General features: G+C 40.8%; 1 protein-coding gene across 4 annotated transcripts in view; it reads right to left on the reverse strand.

The window, feature by feature from the left end:
* Nucleotides 1-20378, reverse strand: part of ZNF148 (zinc finger protein 148) — a 131279-nt gene extending 110901 nt beyond the window's left edge. For 2 of the 4 annotated variants that reach the window (XM_082625016.1, XM_082625014.1), the window contains exon 1: nucleotides 20170-20378. The gene's annotated coding sequence lies outside the window, so the exon portion shown is untranslated. Of the gene's footprint in view, nucleotides 1-19302; nucleotides 19406-19973; nucleotides 20031-20169 lie in introns of those variants that run through there. The other 2 variants (XM_082625017.1, XM_082625015.1) reach the window with 2 other exon arrangements.
* Between the last annotated feature and the right edge of the window lie 1788 nt (nucleotides 20379-22166).

The raw sequence follows: 22166 nt of genomic DNA on the forward strand, positions 1-22166 counted from the left end.
ACTCCTGAAGCCTGGACACCTAGAGTTCATGCTCTGCAACAAGAGAAGCCACCAAAATGAGAAGCCCACACACCACAACGAAGAGTAGCCCCTGCTCACTGCAACTAGAGAAAGCCCGCAAACAGCAACAAAGACCCAATGCAGCCAAAAATAAATAATTAAAATAAATAAATTAAAAAACTATAATTTGAAAAGATTACATGCACCCCTATGTTCATAGCAGCACTATTTACAATAGCCAAGACATGGAAGCAACCTAAATGTCCATCGATAGATGAATGGATAAAGAAGATGTGATATATATACACAATGGAATACTACTCAGCCATAAAAAAGCATGAAATAATGCCATTTACAGCAACATGGATGGACCTAGAGATGATCATACTAAGTGAAGTAAGTCAAAAAGAGAAAGACAAATATCATATGATATCACTTATATGTGGAATCTAAAATATTGAATACAACACAAATGAACATATCTACTAAACCGAAACAGACCCACAGACATAAAAAGCAGACTTGTGGTTGCCAAGGGGGAGTGAAAGTGGAGAAGGGATGGACTGGGAGTTTGGGATTAGCAGATGCAAACCAGTATATATAGGATGGATAAACAACAAGGTCCTACTGTCTAGCACAGGGAACTATATTCAATAACCTGTGATAAACCATAATAGAAAAGAATATGAAAAAGTATATATATATATATATATACACACACATGTATGTATGTATAATTGAGTCACTCTGCTATACAGCAGAAATTAACACACTTAAATCAACTATACTTCAATAAAATATTTTTTTAAATGTGCCCTGTGAAAGACCTTCTTAAGAAGATGTAGCTTATCATACCTATAGGCTGAGAGAAAATGTCTGCAAACCATATATCTGACAAAGGTCTTATATTTAAAATATATGAAGAACTCTCAAATCTCAAAAGTTAAAAAAAACCATTCTAATTAAAAAATGAGCAAAAGACATGTACAGACAACAAATAAGTACACACAAAGACGTTTTATATCATTAGCCATTAGAGAATGCAAATTAAAACTATAGTAAGATATCACTATACACCCATCAAAACGGCTAAAATAAATAGCAATAATAACAAATGCTGGCAAGGATGCAGAAAATCTCTTACATTGCTGATGGGAATGTAATATGATACACCACACTGAAAAACAGTTTGGAAATTTCTTATAAAACTAAACATGGGGGCTTCCCTGGTAGTGCAGTGGTTGGGAGTCCGCCTGCCAATGCAGGGGACACGGGTTCAAGCCCTGGTCCAGGAAGATACCACATGTTGCGGAGCAACTAAGCCCATGAGCCACAACTACTGAGCCTGCGCTCCAGAGCCCATGAGCCACAACTCCTGAAGCCCATGCACCTGGAGCCCGTGCTCCGCAACAAGAGAAGCCACCGCAATGAGAGGCCCGCTCACCGCAACTAGAGAAAGCCTGCACGCAGCAACAAGAACCCAACGCAGCCAAAAATAAATAAATTAATTTAAAAAAAAAAAACACTAAACATGGCCTCCCATTCAACCCAGGAAGCTCACTCTTGGGCATTTATCTCAGAGAACTATACATAAAATCCTGTACATGAATGTTCATAACCACTTTATTATTAATAGCAAAATGCTGAATATACCAAAAGTCCTTCAACAGCTGAATGGTTAAACAAAGTATGTATTAATATACCACTATAAACCATTCTTGAAAAGACAAAACTATAGAGATAGAAAATATGTCGCCAGGGGACAGGGAGGGATTTTGGGGTAGCAAATATAAAGGGTAGCAAGAGGGATTTTCTTTGTGGTGATGGAATAGTTCTGTATCTTCGCTGTTGTGGTAGTTACATGAATTTATATATAGGAGAAAATCACACAGAACTATAAACACACAAATGAATTAGGATTAAAAAATGGTGAGAACTTCTTAAGTTTGGCAATTCAGGTAACAGTACTGTACTAATGTCAATTTCCTAATTTTGATGTCTTATTAGAGCTTTAGAAGATGTCACCACTGGGGGGAAGCTGGGTAAAGTATACACAGGACTCTACTATTTTTGCAACTTCCTTTGAGTCTGTAATTATTTCAAAATAAAGTTTTTTTTTTTAATTATGTGAGATGGGAAATAGAGGGCAGAGATACAGATGAAACAAGATTGTCCGTTAATTGCTAACTGTTGAGGCTAGGTCACTGGTATATAGAGGTTCATAATACTATTGTATTTTTCATCTTTTTAAATTTTTCATATTAAAAGGTTAACAAAAATATGCTGTATATCAAAATATTAACAGCAGCTTCTTCCAGTTAGTGATTTTACTCTTTTTGCTAATATGCATTTTAAATTTTTTCTATAAAATAAATTTCTTATATAAAACAATTTTTGAAGAAATCTTTGCTCATATAGTCTTTTGTCCTACTTGTTTTTCTCATTTTTAAAAAGTAGCACCACAGAAAAAAATTTTAAACTTAAAAAGAACTCCACTGATACTTCTTTCTGACAATGCAACACTTAATTTGAAACACCCAATTTAAATCTAAATACCCAATTTATATTTCACCAATTACATGTCACCTGAAAGTTTCAATATCTTTTTCTAAAATTAACCAAAAGGATCTTGCTAGAATAGATGTACAATCAGCACAATAACTGACCATTATAGGGATCCTCACAAAACAGAACAGATGTCTAAATTCAAGACATCCTAAGACATTTTAACAATTCCAGTTGGGTTTGCATTTGCATGTTGCCTATGGTATCATAATTAACTTCCAATTGTTTTGTTTTTAAATTGTATGTGATCGTTTTTAATTTTTCAAACTTTTTTTTATAAAAGCAGATGCTGAAAAGGTTATAATGGTTACAAAACCATGCTGAAGAATTCAACAACATGCGAATCTGAAAAAAGTAACAATAATTTAGTGGATACTGAGATTCCCATGATGCAATTTTAAAAATTTTAGCTTGATTATTTAAATTTATCAAGGAAAAATGATAAAATACCATTTCCCTCAGTAATAATTAAAATTAATTTTAATTAAATAAGTAATTAAAATTAAATTATAATAGAAATAACGAAACCTGAACTCCGCGTTATCTGTAGGACCTCGGGGTAAGTCACAATCTCTCTGAAACTCTGGTTTCCTTATCTACATACTGAAAGAGTTATACTTGTGTTTTGTTGTTGTTGTTTTTGGTTTTGGCCACGCCACACCGCTTGAGGGATCCTAGTTCCCCAACCAGGGATGAAACCCGCTCCCCCGGCAGTGAAAGCACGGAGTCCTAACCACTGGACCGCCAGGAAGAGTTCTACTTGTTAATCTTCCAGCTCCAAAATCCTATGTACTGATGCTCTAAAATATACTTCATAACCTTTTACCCATGATCATTCTAACGACAACTCTGAGAAAAGATTTATAACCAATGTGATATAGAGATGCCAATTACATTACAAATAACTTTCATAGGTAGAATATTATTCTCAACAATTAAATTGGGGCTTCTCAACATCAACACTACTGACTCTTTGCACTGGATGATTCTTTGTTGTGGGGGTTACCATGCGCACTGTAGGATGTTTAGCATCTACACACTAGATACCAACAGAATCCCCCCAGCGTGACAACCAAATACGTCTCCAGACATTGCCAAAACCACCTCCCGTGAAGAATCACTGTATTAAATTAAAAATTTCCAGGGTACTTTGGAGATGGGAAGGAGGAAGAAGAGTAAATGTTTTTGTGACATAGGAGGAAAGGCATAAGAAAGGCTAGGAATGAACAAATTGTAGCTAACGTGATAATAATGAAAATAGCAGTATATAAAGCAAAGGAGAAAATTCACAGGTATTCCATCTGTACCTTTGTAACCATCTTCAATAAAGAGGGCCAAAGGTTTTTTAATCAGAAATTAATGAAATTAACATAATTCCTTTTCTCCCTAGCTTTTGTGAGGAGGCTAAACATTCTCAAGTTACCAACTAACTTGTATTTCGGTGTATTCTTCAAACACTGAAAATACCCACACGAAAAAGACATCCCCCCACAGTTAAATACAATAAGCATCTATCTGTTTTAATCAAATGTAAATGTGCTACAAAATGCCATGAAAAGTAACACTGAGGAATATCCTCAAGTCCTTTATGTATTTAAAGAAAGGCCAAAGACATTCAGTGTGGAGAAACTACATACATCTAAATGCTACAACAGAGATTAAACGTTCACACATTCACTTTCTGACTCTTTTAATACTCACTATAAAATCAACTCAGCCATATTTTCCACCAAACAGACAAATACCCAGTTTCCTTAGTCTATTCTTGGATAGGTCACCAGACTGGGAATAAGAGACCCAGAGTCTATTCCCAGCTGCAAACAGACTGGTAATCTCAAGCAAATTATTCACTCAAGTTAAGGTTCTACACCCATTTCACGCTGACAATACTGAAAATCTGCCCAGAAACAAGCACCGAGAAACCCAGGACTTCCTTCTGCACCCAAAGGACAACTGCAAACGTATTTTTAGATTTCTTAAATCTAAAAATCTGAATAGGATTTTATTTATAGCAACATTTAACATACTTGAAATTTCAAAACTGTGTGGTGCCTTTACCAACTGCCCTTCATAAAATTAATAAGAAACGCTCTGTTTTTAATCACGCCATGCCCAATTGTGTAAAACTCTATATGCAAACTACACAAATCATAATTATGTATAACAAAAAAAGCTGTTTTTAATTCAAGCTCTTGGGAAGGGCTTTAACTTTTGCATTTCCTAACTATCTAGTTTTTGGTCTACTACACAAGTAGCTCTGTAATCAGTGCTTCACAAAGTCTGGAGAGCCAAAGTTTGCCCTTACAGACTAATTCTGGAAAGGCCTTAGGACTGTCCTTACCACTAAACATGCAGGTTTTAGTAGCGCCAATATACGGATACAAGCATACATTTTCTGCTCGATACCAAGTAAAAAAACTGTCTAGCAGACCCAAGTTACCCGTCTGACCTTTTCGCACACCATAAAACTGTAAACACAATACAGTCCAATATAAGATTTGAAAAAAACAGGATTAGGACGGAAAGGAGGGTGTCAATTAACGTCCGTCGGCTCCTGCTGTCAGGCAGACACTTGTTAGCCGCCGAGAAGCCACTCACAAAGTTTGCCATCTCGCTGGGGGAAGCGGCCCCGACCGCGCCGCGGGCCCCGACCCGGAAGACGGGTGTCTGGAAGGCCCCACCGCCCGCCGTGGCCCGGGCGAGCCAGCCACCCCGGCAGGAAAAACCCCAGCTTCTCGGCGCTCCTCCGCCGCCTCCCTGCACACAGGCGCACTCACGCACGCGCGCGCACACACACACGTACACACAACAAAAGGAAGCCGTGCGAGCCGCGTGCGGAGGTTTGCTCGGGCGCTCAGGGAAGCCCCTCCTCCCGGCCCCCATCGCGCCGCGCGGGGCCTGCTCACTTGCTGGAGCGCCCCCCGAGGGCCCGTGGGTGCACGGATCCCCGAGGCCCGCGGCCCACCGGACCGGCCCCGCCCGGCTCGGCTCTGCTCGGCCGCGCTCGCAGGCAGCTGCGGCGGCTCTGGGCCCACCACCCGCTCAGATCCGCCCGCCGCCGAGCCGAGCGCCGGCAAAATCCCGCCCGGGAGGGCCTGGGCTCCCAACCGGAGGGCTCCCTACTTGCCGGGTTTCTCAGGAACTAAAACTATTACACTAATTATCCTTGGTAAAATTCCTCCCTACGTACCGTGGGATATTTAAGTCCCTTTCCTTACCGAACCACTATCAAAAGTAGTATCCAACAGAACACTCCTTACAATAAGAAATCTCTTTCAGTAACCTCTTCTTTAATCCTTCCTCTTCCTCTTACTTTTCTACACCTTAGTTTACTCGTTTTAGTTTTCTCTTGCCTTCCTGTTTTCAACCTATGAGCCACATTTTCCCAAAAGAATAATCTTCCCTAAACCGTCTTTCCAGTTTTACCCTTTTGAAATTTACTTTTCTAATAGTAACAAGCTTTCTCGTAAATCCCTTCCATTACACCTCCCACTTTATACAAAACCTCTCCACAAGTAACTTCTATCATTTTATCAGCATCTACCAAATCAGTTCATAAATAACTTTCTCAAATACTGCATTTTTTGTTTGTTCCTACATTCCTTCAAAGCTAACACTCCCCAACTTAACTCACAGATTTGCTCCGAATTGTCCTCAAATTTTGTAAACCTATTCCAGAGAGGCCACCAAAGTCACTGAAAAATCTATTTCCTAAACATACCCCAATAACTTAATGATCTTTCCAAATATTCTCTACCAATTCATCTGAATTCCCCAAAGACTCCAATTACAGAACCTAATCAGATTAACACATTATCTCTACCATTATATGTATCTACACATGCAGGTGTGTATGTATGTGTTGACAAGCATATAGGGGACCTGCAAAATATCAAGTGTGTATTTCATTCTAATCCCTTATATATTGGCTACTCTCAAATTTACAAGGTAAACTCCTTCACACCAACCAAGATTTTCAGGCATCCATCCCCTGTCTTGTGAAGTCATTTATCTATGTTAAATTAATGTATCATTTTAAAACATACTGTCTCCACTTCTACAATAATCATTCCTCACACCTTCCTTGAGATATCCATCATTAGTCTAACCCACACAATCCACTCAAATATTCAGAATATCCCCCACTCGCCAAGGCCTAGCTATGTCTAAGGCAGGTCCCAGAAACAATTCTAGACTCTTGGCAGATTACAGCAAAGTTGTGAATTGAATAAAGCGACATCCCTGGGCTGTCTCAGGCCTTCAAAGCTCTGGGTGGTCTCCTTAGGTCCTTCATTATTAAATTTGGTGATTGACTAAATGTAGAAATAAAGGAAGAGGAAAAAAAAAAAAAAGATGAATGACTCAGGGTTAGATTCTGGAAAGAATTCTGAAGCAAAGCTGCAATAGGATGGAAAACCAATACTATGTATTTTGTGCTTTGTCGTATTTTTATCACTGCCACTAAATAAGCTCTCTCTCAGAAACGTGAAAGAACATCAAAAACCCTGATCTGAACAGGAAGGGTCAGAAAGTATTCTTTGCTCAGAGGTTGGAAGAGTTCATTTATCATGTGAAGAATATAATGCAAATACTAAGGATCTGAAGCATACAGTATTTTTCCCTTAATGGTTTAAAATGCCAGTTGCTGGGACCACAGCGAGGCACTAATGGAGAATCTCTAAAAGCAGTTAGATAAGCACTTGAGAGTTAAGTCTTTGATAGTACAAGGGAAAAGTTGCCAGAAGACAAAGTCTGACAAAAATCAATGCTATTATGTAACTGGACAAGCAAAAGTTTGATAGCAGAGACACAAGCCAATGGATAAGAGGCCTGGTCTAGGTCTTAAACACCATCAATGTTAGATGCTGAAGGTTTCAAGCCCTGAGGTGATAATGCTGAAGATTTAAAACAAAACAGGGACTTTCCTGGTGACACAGTGGTTAAGAATCCGCCTGCCAATGCAGGGGACACAGGTTGGAGCCCTGGTCTGGTAAGATCCCACATGCCATGGAGCAACTAAGCCTGTGCGCCACAACTACTGAGCCTGCGCTCTAGAGCCCGTGAGCCACAATTACTGAAGCCCACGCGCCTAGAGCCCATGTTCTGCAACAAGAGAAGCCACTGCAGTGAGAAGCCTGCATACCACAACGAAGAGTAGCCCCTGCTCGCTGCAACTAGAGAAAGCCCGCACGCAGCGACAAAGACCCAACACAGCTAAAAATAAATTAATTAATTTAAAAGAATAAAATAAAACAAAACAAAAAAAGAAGCAATGTTTGGGCTTCCCTGGTAGTGCGGTGGTTGAGAGCCCACCTGCTGATGCAGGGGACATGGGTTCGTGCCCCGGTCCGGGAAGATCCCACATGCCGTGGAGCGGCTGGGCCCGTGAGCCATGGCCGCTGAGCCTGCGCGTCCGGAACCTGTGCTCCGCAACGGGAGAGGCCACAAAAGTGAGAGGCCCCCGTACCGCAAAAAAAAAAAAAAAAAAAAAAAGAAGCAATGTTTCAGTTTTAGCTATATTTTGGTTTTGGAATTGGCATGACAGCTCCTTTAGAAATGTTCAATAAATGATAAATAACTAGAAATAAGAAAGCATATTTAGAACCATATAGCTATACAGATAATAAATGAAATGAAAAAACAGAGCAGGCCACCCTGCTAAGATCACTAAGAAATATATGAGATAAAAGTCATAGCTAAAAAAAAGAAAAAAAACTACAGAAGCCATTTTAGATCCCTTAGGACACCTCCTTTTACCATCCACCCCATTCTTTCCACTTTTTACCTGAACCTCTTTACATATACAAATTATCACCACACAATTTTTGCAAACAAAGTTTGATGTGGTTTTGAGGCACTCAAGTAGAGATCAAAGATCTCAATGTTTCTACCATTCATGTTATTTTTTAAAAAGTTATGCATGACATACTATCACCTTTATAATAACATCAAGGATAGCAAGGATTGTCCTTACATGCACAGAGATAGAATAGGGTCCTGGCATTATTTCCTAGGTAGCATTATGTTTTCTCCATATTTTCTCTGTTACAAGCTACTCACTGTCCTCTTCGGCTTACTCTTATTCCTATTCAGGGCAACTCTAACCTCCTCAATCATTTCTATCCATTTACTAGCTCCTATCAGCTTATCCATGTTCTATGTCAACAAACTGCCCCATGTCTTTTGCCTTTCATATTAGTACACCTCCACCTCACCATTTTTTTTTCTTTCATTGTCTCATTTCTAATCCACAAATATCTCTCAGTTGAATTTATCTCGGTATACTACACATGAATGGAAATGATTTTGCAAGTATAATTTATTTATAAAAAATTTAAAGAACTGGTGAATATAACAAATCCATCTTTTTATCTCCGTCACCATGACACAACAACAATTCAGATCACTATCATCTCTTATCTGGATACCTCCTCATCTTATCTCAAGCTTGGCTTTTCCTGAACAACCTGCTTCTCAGGACTTAGCTATCCATTCTCGTACTCCTTCAGCTTGATAAAAGCACCAGCTGCTTCTTCTTGTTCCACAAGGTCACTCCCGCTGCTCTTCTATCACTAAAAAATCTCTTTGCAGTTCACATTACTCACTTAAACCATTCTACCTGCAACACCTACCAGGTTCCAGAATCCTTCCCACCTTCCTTCCCCAAAGACTTCAATTCTACTTTGTCCCATATTCAGCCATTATCCTCAGTGACTGAGGTGCTGAAGAACTGCACGCTGACCTTCCTAAACTCCTAAAACCTTCATCTGCACTTCAGCCACCCACACACATATACTGAAAACAGATCATCAGTTGGAAGTGCTGTACCACTAGGATTGTAACTTCAGAGATCTTTTTTTTTTAACCACAACTACTTTATTTTCTAGGTCTACACCTGCTCTTCACCTCCTTCTGGCTTCACTTATCTCCCTACACAGTTTAGATCTGTCAATCAGCCATTGTAATACTGCCCTCTCTAGAATACCATGACCTCCCATTTACATTCACCATGCATCTCCCCAAAGAGAGACAACCTTCACCATCTGTTTTTTCCCCTCCCACACACTAGGTGTTAAGTGCCACCAGCAACCTATGAAATATTCTACAACTGACTTATTCTAAATACAACTCTCCATCTCATTGACTAATCCAAATCAGTTTCATATTTAAGTTCTTAATCTCATCAAATCCTCGATCTCTTCCATAAAATTCCCTCAGATCACAACTTCTCCACCTGTAATCAAATCCTCTTTATAGCTTCTAAAATGCTGTATCTTTTCATCCATCTGTTACTTCTTGCCTTCAGTTTTGGAAAAAGAGTTGTTCCTCCTTCCTGAAATAAACTTTAATACAGTTCCTAGAGCCGATGCTTCCATATCCTCCCAACCCACTTAGCCCTTTAACCCTATGCACTCTGGTCTCCAAATTGCTCTCTTGAAGACCAAAAAACAATTCCATGACCAAATCCTATGACCCACCACCCAAGTTTTTATCCTCTCTTTGGCAGTGACACTTGAACTACCTCCTTTGATTTACATCACTGTAACACATGATTCTGCTCTGGTCTCTGTAGTTGCTGCTTCTGTCTCCAGTGATTTCTAGTCCTCTTCTTGGCGCAAAGAGTGGGTATTTTTCCCAAGTTCTGTCCTGGAGCTATCTCCAATTCTCTCCCCCCAGGGTTTCATCCCTTACCACTGTTTCTACATTTTCTATCCTCATATGGATATTTTCTCCCCCAGCTCCCCCAGCTCCCCCAAATAATTTTTAAACCATCACCTTCTGCTACAATCTAATTTATTCCTGAGAAATTAGAATACAGAATTATTGCTTTTAAACTAAATTCTTCAATTATTGCTTCAATTAACACCTCAATCATTAATCCAGATAATTTTACAGCCATCAGCGCCCTACCAAACCCAGAATTAGTAGCTTAAATTACCGACTCTATGTACACATTCCCAAATCTCCACTGGAACTCTTTCCTCAGCTGAAGCCAGTATTTTTAACTCTAGCTAGATAACTCTCCTTAGATACTTCCACTGGTGCCTCACATACTGGGCACTGTGTCTTAAAACCAAAGTAGCCATTCTTCCCCACCAAAATGGTTCTGCTAATGGATCCAATAATTTTTTTTAACGGCACCACCATTCTCACAGTCACCCAAACTAAATGTCCTGGAGTTGCCCTTAACTTTTCTTTTTCTCTTTTTCTTCACTGTTTCCCAAAAGCCCATTTGCCATCAAATCCTTTCTTTGAAATAGTTCTTACATCAATCCCTTTCCTTTTATTCCCACTAGCACTGTCCCAACTTAGATTCTCAATACTTCACACTTCTGTCATAGTCTTCTAGTTACTAGGTTCTCCTCATTGCAAAAAACAGAGAAACAAACAAAACAGGTCACCAGATTAGTAGTCTTAAACGCACTAAGAAATCATCAGTGGCTCTCCACTACATACTGAGTCAAGTTAAAACTGTTTATATTTCCAAAAAGTAGAAACGACTCAATTTTCCAACAATCATGGAATGGATACATACATTGTGGTATATTCACATAATGAACCCCACAGAGCAATGAAAAAGAACGGACTACTGCTGCACATATCATGGGTGAATTTCACAGACATATGGTGAGCACAGGAAACCAGACACAGAAGTATGATTCCACTAATATGAAATTCAAAAACGTACAAAACTACTCTGTGTGATAGAGGTCAGAACAGTAGTTACTTTTGGTTGAAGGAGACATCACCTTGGAGGGGACACATGAGGAAACCTTCTGGGATGTTGGGAATGTTCTTTGTATTGAACTGGGTGGTGATTACATCAACGTAAACCTAAAAGAAAAAATTAACCTGTACTCTTAAGATTTGAGCTTTTTTTTTTGAATTTTTATTATTATTTTTTCTTATACAGCAGGTCCTTATTAGTTATCTATTTTATACATATTAGTGTATATATGTCAATCCCAATCTCCCAATTCATCCCACGACCACCACCACCCCACCCCCTCCACTTTCCCTCCTTGGAGAGCATTCTATATAAGTTATTTCTCAACAAGTGTTTAAAAAACAGTTTGGTCTGGATTTTTAGATGTCTACTTTACAGCTTTATTTTCTCCTCCACTCATCAACATGAACCCTAAATTACAGCTAATGCAGACCACCAATCCCTCAGCATACCCAGAATTTTTCTCACTGTCACTCATATCACTCCTTCCTCTTGGAATGCCAACCCTCATCATGCCTACTATAATTCTATTTATCCTTTAAGCTCTAAGCTACGTACCAATTTGTCCACAAAGTTGAACCTGCCATAGTACTTCTGTCATAGACAGATGTGTACACATTTTTGCTCCTGGATAAGCTCCTGAAGAATATCAACACGTTTATGTCGTATATAAATGTGTATCCTTCACACTGCCTACCACAGAACCTTGCACACAGTAAGTATACAAAAATATTTCCTGAATTAATAAATCCTGGCAGACCATCAAAAGCACCCTCCAATCTAAACCCTCCTTCTCAAACCTATCTATCGCTGTCTTCACTCACAATGCATTCCTCACCTTACATATTTAATCATTCAGCAAACAACTGAGGACCTACTACATGCAAGAAACTGTAACTATCTATTCTAATGTACCCTACCAAACTACCCAAAGATGTAACCCAATTTCAGTTGCTGCCTTTTGACTCTTTCCCCAACTCTAATCTTCTAGTCATCTTCCCCTCCTCTCTCCGTCCAGTCATATCCCACCCCCTCATTTCTAATCCTCCTGCTATCAAACTAATTCAAGCCCTTCTTAGTTTCTCCTGTAGCCTCCTAACTGGGCTTCTCACCTGCAAATACTCTACCACCACACTGCCCGCAATCTATCCTGCATGGTATAGCTATTGTCAGATTAAGGTATCTAATATACAGTCTTTGATTCAATTCTCTATTCAAAAAAAGTTCAATAGCTCTACTCATGCTTTAAATCCTAGACTAACATATTTTAATCCTAACAGCAACCCTTGCCAGAAGGTATAATGATTATCAATTTCCTGATGAGAAAAACTGAGGCTCAGGAAGGAAGTAATTCTCTCCATAATCATAGTGCAGGTAAACAGAAGGGACAAAACTAAAACCCAGCTTGTTTGCTTACCAAGCACAACACTATGTCACATCAAATACAAACTACTTAGCTGAGCTTTCAAGGCCGTCCATTTTCAACCCAACCTAAACTGAGCCTTCCTACCTTATATCAAAGTATGCCCTATTCACGAACTCTGTGTTCCAAACTACAGGTTATGATCAATTATTTAGTTCATTGTGAAATCAGTTTAATGAGTGCCAGCCATCTTTTCTTTTTTTCTTTTTAGCCAAACAGAGTAATAGAAAACATAGAGTGCATCCAACGCGGTAAGGACAGTTATTGTTATTGAAACCTTTTGTTTTATACATATACACAAACATTCATACATGCCAACGTTAGGCGAAGATACGACATGTTTTCCTTACTGTGGTTCATAGTAAAAAAAATTAAAACCAACTCACTATTCCCCACATCTCCTTGGCTTCTCGCCTCCATGCTCTTGCTTTTGCTAATCCCTTGGGTTGGAATGCTTTCTAATAATTTCTGCCCGTCAGAATCCTGTCCATCCCTTCAAAGACAAGCTAAAATGCCACTTCCATGTTACTAAATGCAGTCCCAGGTTTTCCCCTAATCAAATGTTTTTTCCCACCTTTTAACTTAAGTAACATTATTTTTCTCATAATACATTTGTGATCGTAGTGTAGTTATTTGTGCTCAAGTCCAGCCCCTCTATTAGAATATAAATCCCAAAGGATGCATCCCTGATTGCATCGAACAGTGCTTTTGCACATAACAAATATGCATTACCTGTTGACTAAAAACACTCATCCCATTATTTTCTGAAACCTCAGTTATAAAACATCATAAATAATTTCCACTACATTCCAAACTTCTGAAACTCTCATCCTTCAAACAGTCTTACCATCTTCCTCCCAAAATTAGCCATTTCTAAAAATCCTCTACCTTCAATCTTCCCTTGCTTTCCTCTAACCATAACCTGTCATATATCAATAACCTTTTTCTTCTTTCAGAATCATACTTTCCATCAAATAACACCTTTCCTTCTCCAATGCTTATCTTCCACTTTATTCTTAGTTCTCTAACATCCATAATGATAGGTCTTATACTCTTTAAACAGATAATTGTTTCATTTTCTCTTCAACTAGACTTCAGTTATTTCAGTTCACTTATGGTATACATATTTTTGTCAGCCCCATTAAACCCTTTGTAGAAAAAGGCAGGTTATGAATCAATAAACTGAAACCAACAAAACATATAGATAATTTAGATAAATTACCTCAGATACTTTCTCATTCATTCATTTATTTATTCAACCAGCATGTGTCTACTGGACACATGTCCTCAATTCTCTTGTCTATTCTATTCTGTAATTCAGAAAGCAACTTGGAGAAAAGCAGGCAGGCAACAGAGCCGAGTTGACTCATACTCTTCACTCACAGAGACCAAGTCATTTGTGGGGTACAGGCTCAAAAAAGGAAGAACTGCAAGTTATACTAGACATAGATGGAAATAGAGCTGCCCCCCACCGGTTGTTTCAGGGGGCTCAAAATCTACCCAGCAAAGGTGAATTTGAAAAGGAACCAACCAGTAGGAGTAGCTAAAATGAAATAGGCAGAAAGCCTTCAGACAAAAATAGATCCAGACTCTAGGTTCATTCTAGGGCTGCAAGAGAAATTTGGAGCAATTTAGTTCCTCTCCTGAGATCCCTAAGAAATCCTTTCAAATATCCAGCTAAAGTACGGTACACTTAAATCCTTTCCCCAAACCTTAGCCAATACTCATTTCTCCATTTTCTGAACTCCTATAGCACTTACCATCTGTAAAACTCATGTGGGAACTTAATCATAAACTACCTTGTTCACAGTAATGAACTGTTAACAGAGCCAGAATTTATTTACTTATTAAAATCAGTGTGGTCCTCTTTAAAATAGTTACCTTGGGAGGCTACCACTTATTTATTCACTCCATCTATCCAACCATCTGATGCATTTAACCAAAATTCATCTAGTACCTAACTAACTACACGTGAAGCTATTGCCACTGTTCAAAATATTTCCAAATTCCTCTTTGGGAGTACTTTCCAAAGTTAGTTAATAAGTCAATCAAGAAAATAATCCCGGGCTTCCCTGGTGGCACAGTGGTTAAGAATCCACCTGCCAATGCAGAGGACATGGATTCGAGCCCTGGTCCGGGAAGATCCCACATGCCTCGGAGCAACTAAGCCCGTGTGCCACAACTACTGAGCCTGCGCTCTAGAGCCCGTGTGCCACAACTACTGAGCCTGCGCTCTAGAGCCCGTGAGCCACAACTACTGAAGCCCACTCACCTAGAGCCCGTGCTCTGCAACAAGAGAAGCCACAACAAAGAGTAGCCCCCCGCTCGCCACAACTAGAGAAAGCCTGTGCGCAGCAACGAAGACCCAACGCAGCCAAAAAAAAAAAAAAAATCATCCCCATTTCTGTGACTAATTAAATTTAAACCAAAACTATTCTTTATTCACACTACTTGATACTGACAGATCTTCAACATTTCTAAAAATCAAATCTTTCAAACTAAAAAGATTTGTCACCAATGGGACCATTCAAAATAACATTATGCCTTGCATTACTTGTAACTGTGCCATCCTAGAGGGATTATGAACTCCTAGAATAGGGACCATGTTTTACTCACCTTTATAGACTCCCTCCTCTCAAGAGCACACAATAGGTACTCGATATATAAATAGACTGCATATAATGTGCTAGACGATAAATCAGAAAAGGTGTTCTAAAAATGTTTTGAACACTAGTACTGAAAGTGACTACCAAAATACAAAAATCCTCATTTGGAGGTACTGTATACTTTTGATACTTGTTTCAAAAAATCAATTTTCTGAAAGAACTGAGGATTATGGGAGAGAATGGAGGATTGTGGGAGAGGTGGGAGGAATGTGGGAGAGAAACAATTGTGGGAGGGAAAGAACTGTGGAATATAATAGGGAATTTGGAGAAAGAATGGGTAATTTTGTAAAAGAAGGGGTAATTTTGTGAAAGAAGGGGTAACTGTGATAGAGTGGCAAGGAAGGGAATTTTGGGATACATGCAGAATTGTAAGAGAGATGCAGATTCTGGGAGGAAAAAGAATAGTGGAAGGGACAGGGAATTTTAGCAAAGAATGGAGAATTGTGGGGAAAATGCAGACTGTGGGAGAGCCAGGGAACTGTGGGAAAAAAGAGAAAAAAATCAATTTTCTGAAATCTTACACTGTTACAGAATTACTTCACAAATGTCTTTCTCCCCCTAAAAGAATAAAAATACCATAAATTCCTTGAGGGAAGAAACTTCATCTAACACTTTTTTATTATCCTAAAAACAAATTAAATCAGACAGATCCTTAAAACAGCTAAAGATCTCTAAACAGTCATTTAGGCCTAAGGTAAGAAAATCCAAATTAAACCAGCCCCCAGCTCCAGACCAGATTTACTCAGATTAAACTAGCCTCAGATTAGAAGAGAACTTTTGGTCCCACCTATTAGGTGTTTCTGCAGGATAGTTCCAGTTCCATTCTAATCCATTCTGCCTTCCCTTATATCTAAAGGCCTTCCCCAGTCAGATATCCCTTTGTCCTTCACTATCTCAAATACATACACACACACACACACACACACACACACACACAATTTTGTCTGCAATACCTCCATAGTGCTCAGCAATTTCACACAGTCCCACCACCATCAGTAATGGTGAACACTACTTTCTATCAAGCATTCAACAAGTACTTACTAAGCACTTAAGAATCAAGCTGGGACTTCCCTGGTGGCTCAGTGGTTAAGAATCTGCCTGACAATGCAGGGGACACGGGTTCGATCCCTGGTCCAGGAAGATCCCACATTCCACGGAGGAACTAAGCCCGTGCGCCACAACTACTGAGCTCGTGTGCCACAACTACTGAAGCCCACGAGCCTAGAACCCACGCTCCGCAACAAGAGGAGCCATCACAATGAGAGAGCCTGAGCACCGCAAGGAAGAGTAGCCCCCGCTCGCCACAACTACAGAAAGCCCACACGCAGCAACGAAGACCCAACACAGCCAAAAATTAATCAATTAATTAATTGAAAAAAAAACAAGAGCCCGTGTGCCACAACTGTTTTGAGTTTCCCCAGAGATTAAAGAAAGTCTCAGCTCTAGAGCAGGTTACAATCTAGCTACCATTTGCAAAACAAAGAGAAATAATTCCCATAAACTAATATAAGATTTAGCACTATATAATCAACATGTGAATGCTGTTCTTATTCAAAGTAAGGAAGAGTCTCAAGAGGTGGGGTTACTTAAACAAGACTCTTGAAAAGAGGAGCAACATCTTTCTTTCTATACTCCCAATATCTGTCACCCTAACTCAGGGACGTTGTACCTCATACCAAATTTCAAAAACCAATATTTTATGAATCTATCATAATACATGAGCAGCATGCTCTTTTCCACCATACTCCCAACTTATTAGTGAGTTAAATATGCTAATTTCCTTAAAGACTGCCACAAATCTGTCTCACCACTGTAAAAATCTCCTTCACAGTCAACTATATCCAAATGTCCTCAGAATTCTTTACCTTTTCTTCAGCCTCCCACAAAATGATCACCATCTCCATCATACCCTGTCCCTCATCCTCCTCTCCCTCTTATCAAATTTCCCCATCCCTCCCTCTCTCCTCCACAAAGAAACACATATTCATACCAATCCATTCCTTCCTAAACATAAGAATTGCCACAGAAGCCTGGAAAGAACAATCAAGGATCATTTTAATCCATTCCCAGATTCTCCACACTAAAACTCTCCTGAAGACTGTCAAAGAATTCTGCACAGGTGACCTGGTAACTACTTCCAAGATGAACAACTATCGCTGCCAAGCAACTCCTCCTCATCTCTAACCAGCAACACTTATGCTGCAAAGATGCTATTTCCTACAACCTAGTCTTTCCTAAAGGTCCATCCATCAAACTTCCCTTAATCATCTCACCCAGTTTTTCCAGTCTAATTTTAAATGTTTTTCTTTAAGAATATTAAAGATATAAAGACATCAAATTAAAAAGCTAAAATAATAACTATCAAAGTTTGAAAAGTAATAATGACAGTGACACAAATCCTTTCCACTCATAGTAAGAAGTCTCTTGACTCCTTTTTTAACATCATTTTGATCAATCAAGAAATAAGAGTACATGCATATTACTTGGAGACCTAGAGAAAAGCATGATAAGAATTATAAAAATTAATGATTAAAAGTAGTCTCTGGAAAAAGGGACTGCAATGGACAGGTGAGACAGGGGTTATTGCTTTTCATTATAAGCTCCCTCAGGACAATTTTTTAAATTATGTACATGTATCATTTCAAATAATTTAAAGGAGAGAAAAACAATGACATACTTTATTTAAACCCATTAAACTTACAACAATTAAAAGAACTGATAATATACAGTGCCAAAGAGGGGGAGGAAAACAGACCTCTTCATACTATGATGACAATAAAAATGGGTACATGCTACTATGTAATATATTGAAGCCCTTAAAAAGAACGAATAACTCCAAATGTACTGACATGGAAAGTTTTCCAAATCTTTTAAAAATAATCCTGGATTATTTCTGTAAGAAAAATTTTAATAAAAGCCCCTATCTACTCAAATGCTAAATTATTCTCCTTTAGAGTTATTTGCTGAAAGAATGAATGACTGAATTTTCCCATCCTTCCCCCAAATTTCTGTCTTCACCTTTAATCTCTCCACCCTCTATATCCATAAAAGGGTTTTTCATACTACCCTCTCTTCAGTTTAATTAATTAACATAACAACGTAATGTGTATACAGTCTTTCTTAATAATATAAAAGGTGACTGATTTTCAGATACATTTTAAGAGTATGGTTCTAGCCCAGAGTTCCCTCTTCAAAATCCAGTCTGGTGTGAGCTCAGCAAATCCAACAGCCTCGGTACATTTACTGATAGGGAAATGCTAGTACTCCCTCCAACCTGGCTCTAGAATCATCCAGTCTCTTCAGGTTCTCCTAGACCTCAAACCAACCAGTACTGACCTCCTTGCAACTTAAGACCAAAACAGATATCCTAATCCTCCATTCTGCAGGCCCACACTTCGTAGGCTGATGCATTTTCTTCAATACCACCATGCCTCAGTGAGAGTATCCATTCAGGAACAGCGAATGGCAAAAGATCTCCCACCAGCCCCAGGGTTATGGAGCCAATCTAGTCAGTTAGACTAACCTGAGCTACAAATCGAGTCTCCAGAGAAGGGCCACCAAGCATGGATTCTCCCCACCATTAATTATAACCCTGTGTACTGCAACCCAAGCTGCATAATATGGCAACAGTTCTCTTGGACCAGATAAGCTGGGCAGTGAAGAAAACCGCCAAGTCAAGTAATTTCCATTCCAGCATCTGCCAGCATAGAGTTCACCCAGCCTCTGGTAAGTGATAATATTTCAAAATTGCTAAAATCTAAACTCCATGGCCTAGAGAATCCCTGTAGACCAGGCATTTTCTTAAGGTCTGCTTCAGAGATTCTCATATTCACTGGTGCAGGTCTAAAATGTCTCAGACCAAACGACTGCCTAAGGTCTAATTCTCAGTGACCCCAACCACTGCCGGTACCCGCACTTACCGGATGTCATCTACAGAAGAGCCCAAACAGGTTCGGAACTAGGCCATCCTGGCCCATCTGGAATAACTCTTTAGTCCTTGGGCCAACACTTAATTCTGCTACATCTGTCTATTCTATCATGCATTCTCTTCATATTCTCCAGTATTTAGCACTCCCTCTTGCTTCAAACCTACCCTTTCTATTCAGGGAAACTCCTTATATCCCTTCTTTTCTTTCCTTAGAAACGCTTCAGTTCTTTCCACAACGAAATACCTAATGTATCTGCACAATGAACACCCCCCTCAGAATCCTCAAGACTCCTCCACAGCCACCCCCTGCATTCCTCCACCTACCCGGCATCTTTCCCTCCGGCCTCTCTCCTAGTGCACGCTCCCACTACGTTTCCTGCAAGGATTCTCTTTTCTCCAACCCCTGCCCTTCCCTTCTCCCAAAGAACACATTCAGGCAGCAACAGTGACTGAGGCCTGCGGTGCATAAAGCACTGCACCAGGCACGGTGATCAGAGACCTGGTGTCTTCCTAAGCTTTTCACACCCACACCCAGCACCCTCTGGCCACCCTGTGCAACCATCCCACCTCCTTCCCTACCTCTGACACCCCCCTCAGGCCTCGGAGGCCGCCTTCTCGCTTCAGCCACCCCCGTCAGTATCCTTTCTCAACCCCCCAACCCACCATCCGCGCCCTGCTTCCTCCCGTCTCCCAGCCAGCTCCTGCGTTTCCTTCGGCCTCGGCCGGTCCCCTGGCCACCCTCGGCCTCGCCACGGCCCGCTCCCCCCGGGTCAGGCCGTTACCGCCGCGCGCTCCCCCCGCGCGCCGCCCCCTCCCCCTCCCTCCCCCGGGCCCGGGCCTGCCAGGCCGAGCGCTTTACCGCGGGCGGGTGCCGAGTCGCGCGGTCACCAACTGCAGGCGGCGGCAGCTTCAACCTTTCTAGGGGCCTTAAGAGGAGGGGAAGGGGGGAGGGGGGAGAACTTTTGCTGTGGCAGCTTCGGCAACAGCTCCCACCCCTGCGCCTTTCTCCTCTTCCTCCCCCTCCTCCTCCTCCTCTTCCTCCTTCTCTTCCTCCTCCCAGAGCAGTAGAGATGCAGACATGCCGCGGCTAGAGCGCCGCCGCGGTCGCCGCCACTGCCGGCGCGGTGCATTGTGGGAAGCCCCGCACAAGGGGAAGCGCTTGGCGGCGCCGGCTCTCCCTGGGCCGGGGACCAGGCTGGGAAGACCCAGCGTGGCTTCGATTCCGGCGCCTGCGTGTCACCAGCCCAGTGTGGCCGGGGAAGCTGGCCCTGAGCCGCGGGGTCCCTTCGGGCTGGGCCTGGGAGGAAAGCAATTTGAAAAAGACCAGAACTTAGGAAATGTCTATGAGACGGGGGTCCACCTTCAGCTTTAATCAGTGCTTATCGCTCTGAGAAGTGGAGGACTCGGTGGCCGGGTGCATTCCAGGCTCGGGGCAAAGGAAGGGGCGGGACCTAAGTGAAAGGTTATCTTTCAGAATTTTTTGGCTTTTTCGTTTCTCCTCTCTTCCCCAGTCCTCTCCCCTGCGACCTCCAGTCGTTGACCACCACCACCCCAAATGCTACCTTTTCCGGAAGCGGCAACGCAGCGCTCTTGAAACTAGCAAACCCGGTTAAGTGTCTGCAACCATATGCAGGGTGTGAGCATAGAGAAAGATCAAGAAATCCGGCCCTGGACCCTGTTGCGCAAGGTCTTACATGGTATTTCCCCCTCGCTTCACCTGGGGCCCAAACCTCGGTCTGTATGGCAAAAGACATGGTTATGGTCTATGTGGAACTAGAATTGCACAATTAATGTCTCAACACTTGGAGGCCCTTTAAGTGACCTTAGCCAAACCGTGACCTCCTTAATGGTGCCTTCATTCAACTAACATTTATTGGGCGCCCTGAGGTGCTTATGCATACTGCCATGGCTTACAATTACTCATCTTTGTGTCCGCACCCTAGCACAAGGTCAGCCATGTAACATAGATGCTCAGTGAATGTTGAGTGATTATGAGCATCAGAAACGTACCATGGGATGAAACACCTTCATTAAGATTTCTTCATAATAGTCTGAAGATTTATTTAGCATCTCTCTGCAATACTTAAACGTAACCTCTGAGAGGCGAGGGAAAGGAAAGGCATTAAAATATCTATATAACCATTTCTGGAGTTCTCCTTCCCTTATCCACACCCACCTTCCCACCCCTTGCCAACTGAATCTTCATTTGAATTGTGCTTTTTGGCAAAACTCCAAATTCCTGCATTATGCACTTGTGATGGCACTGAATTAGATTAGTGTCCGCAACGTTAATGTCCCCCAGGCATTAACCTTAGTAAATTGTGATGCCTGTTTAGAAACAGAAGAAGCCCAGAGGTTCAGCTTAATTTAGACACAGGTAACCAAGAAGAGCAAGGGTAAACTACAGCTCCACAATCACCTCTCCATGTGCTTTCTCCATTAAAAAACATAAATTTTAATAAGATGACAGTGCATATTCTGAATGCTAATTGCAACAAAACATTGATACAAGCTAGAGCAAGGGACAGTTACCTGGAGGACAGCCTTCTGGCAACTTCTAGCATCTGCAATGGCATCAAATTCAGATGTTAAAAAAAAAAAAAAAAACACCTCTGACAGCAAAGAGGCAGACTCTGAATATTAGGTAATAGGAAAACTAATAACTGAAAAGGGTTGAAGTCCTGGAGATTACACCAGTGGGCTGAGATTGATTGGTTTATCATCAGGAATAGATCTAGTTCTCTGCTCAGCACCATAACTAAGAAACAACAGAGGAACAACTGTCTTAACATGGTCAGAATAAAGAGCACTAAAGAGGTAGTGACAGCAGAAGTGATGACTGAGAGCAAGTTTAAG

This window comes from Mesoplodon mirus (genome assembly GCF_964341445.2).
Source record: "Mesoplodon mirus genome assembly, chromosome: 6".
NCBI classification, from domain to species: Eukaryota; Metazoa; Chordata; class Mammalia; order Artiodactyla; family Ziphiidae; genus Mesoplodon; species Mesoplodon mirus.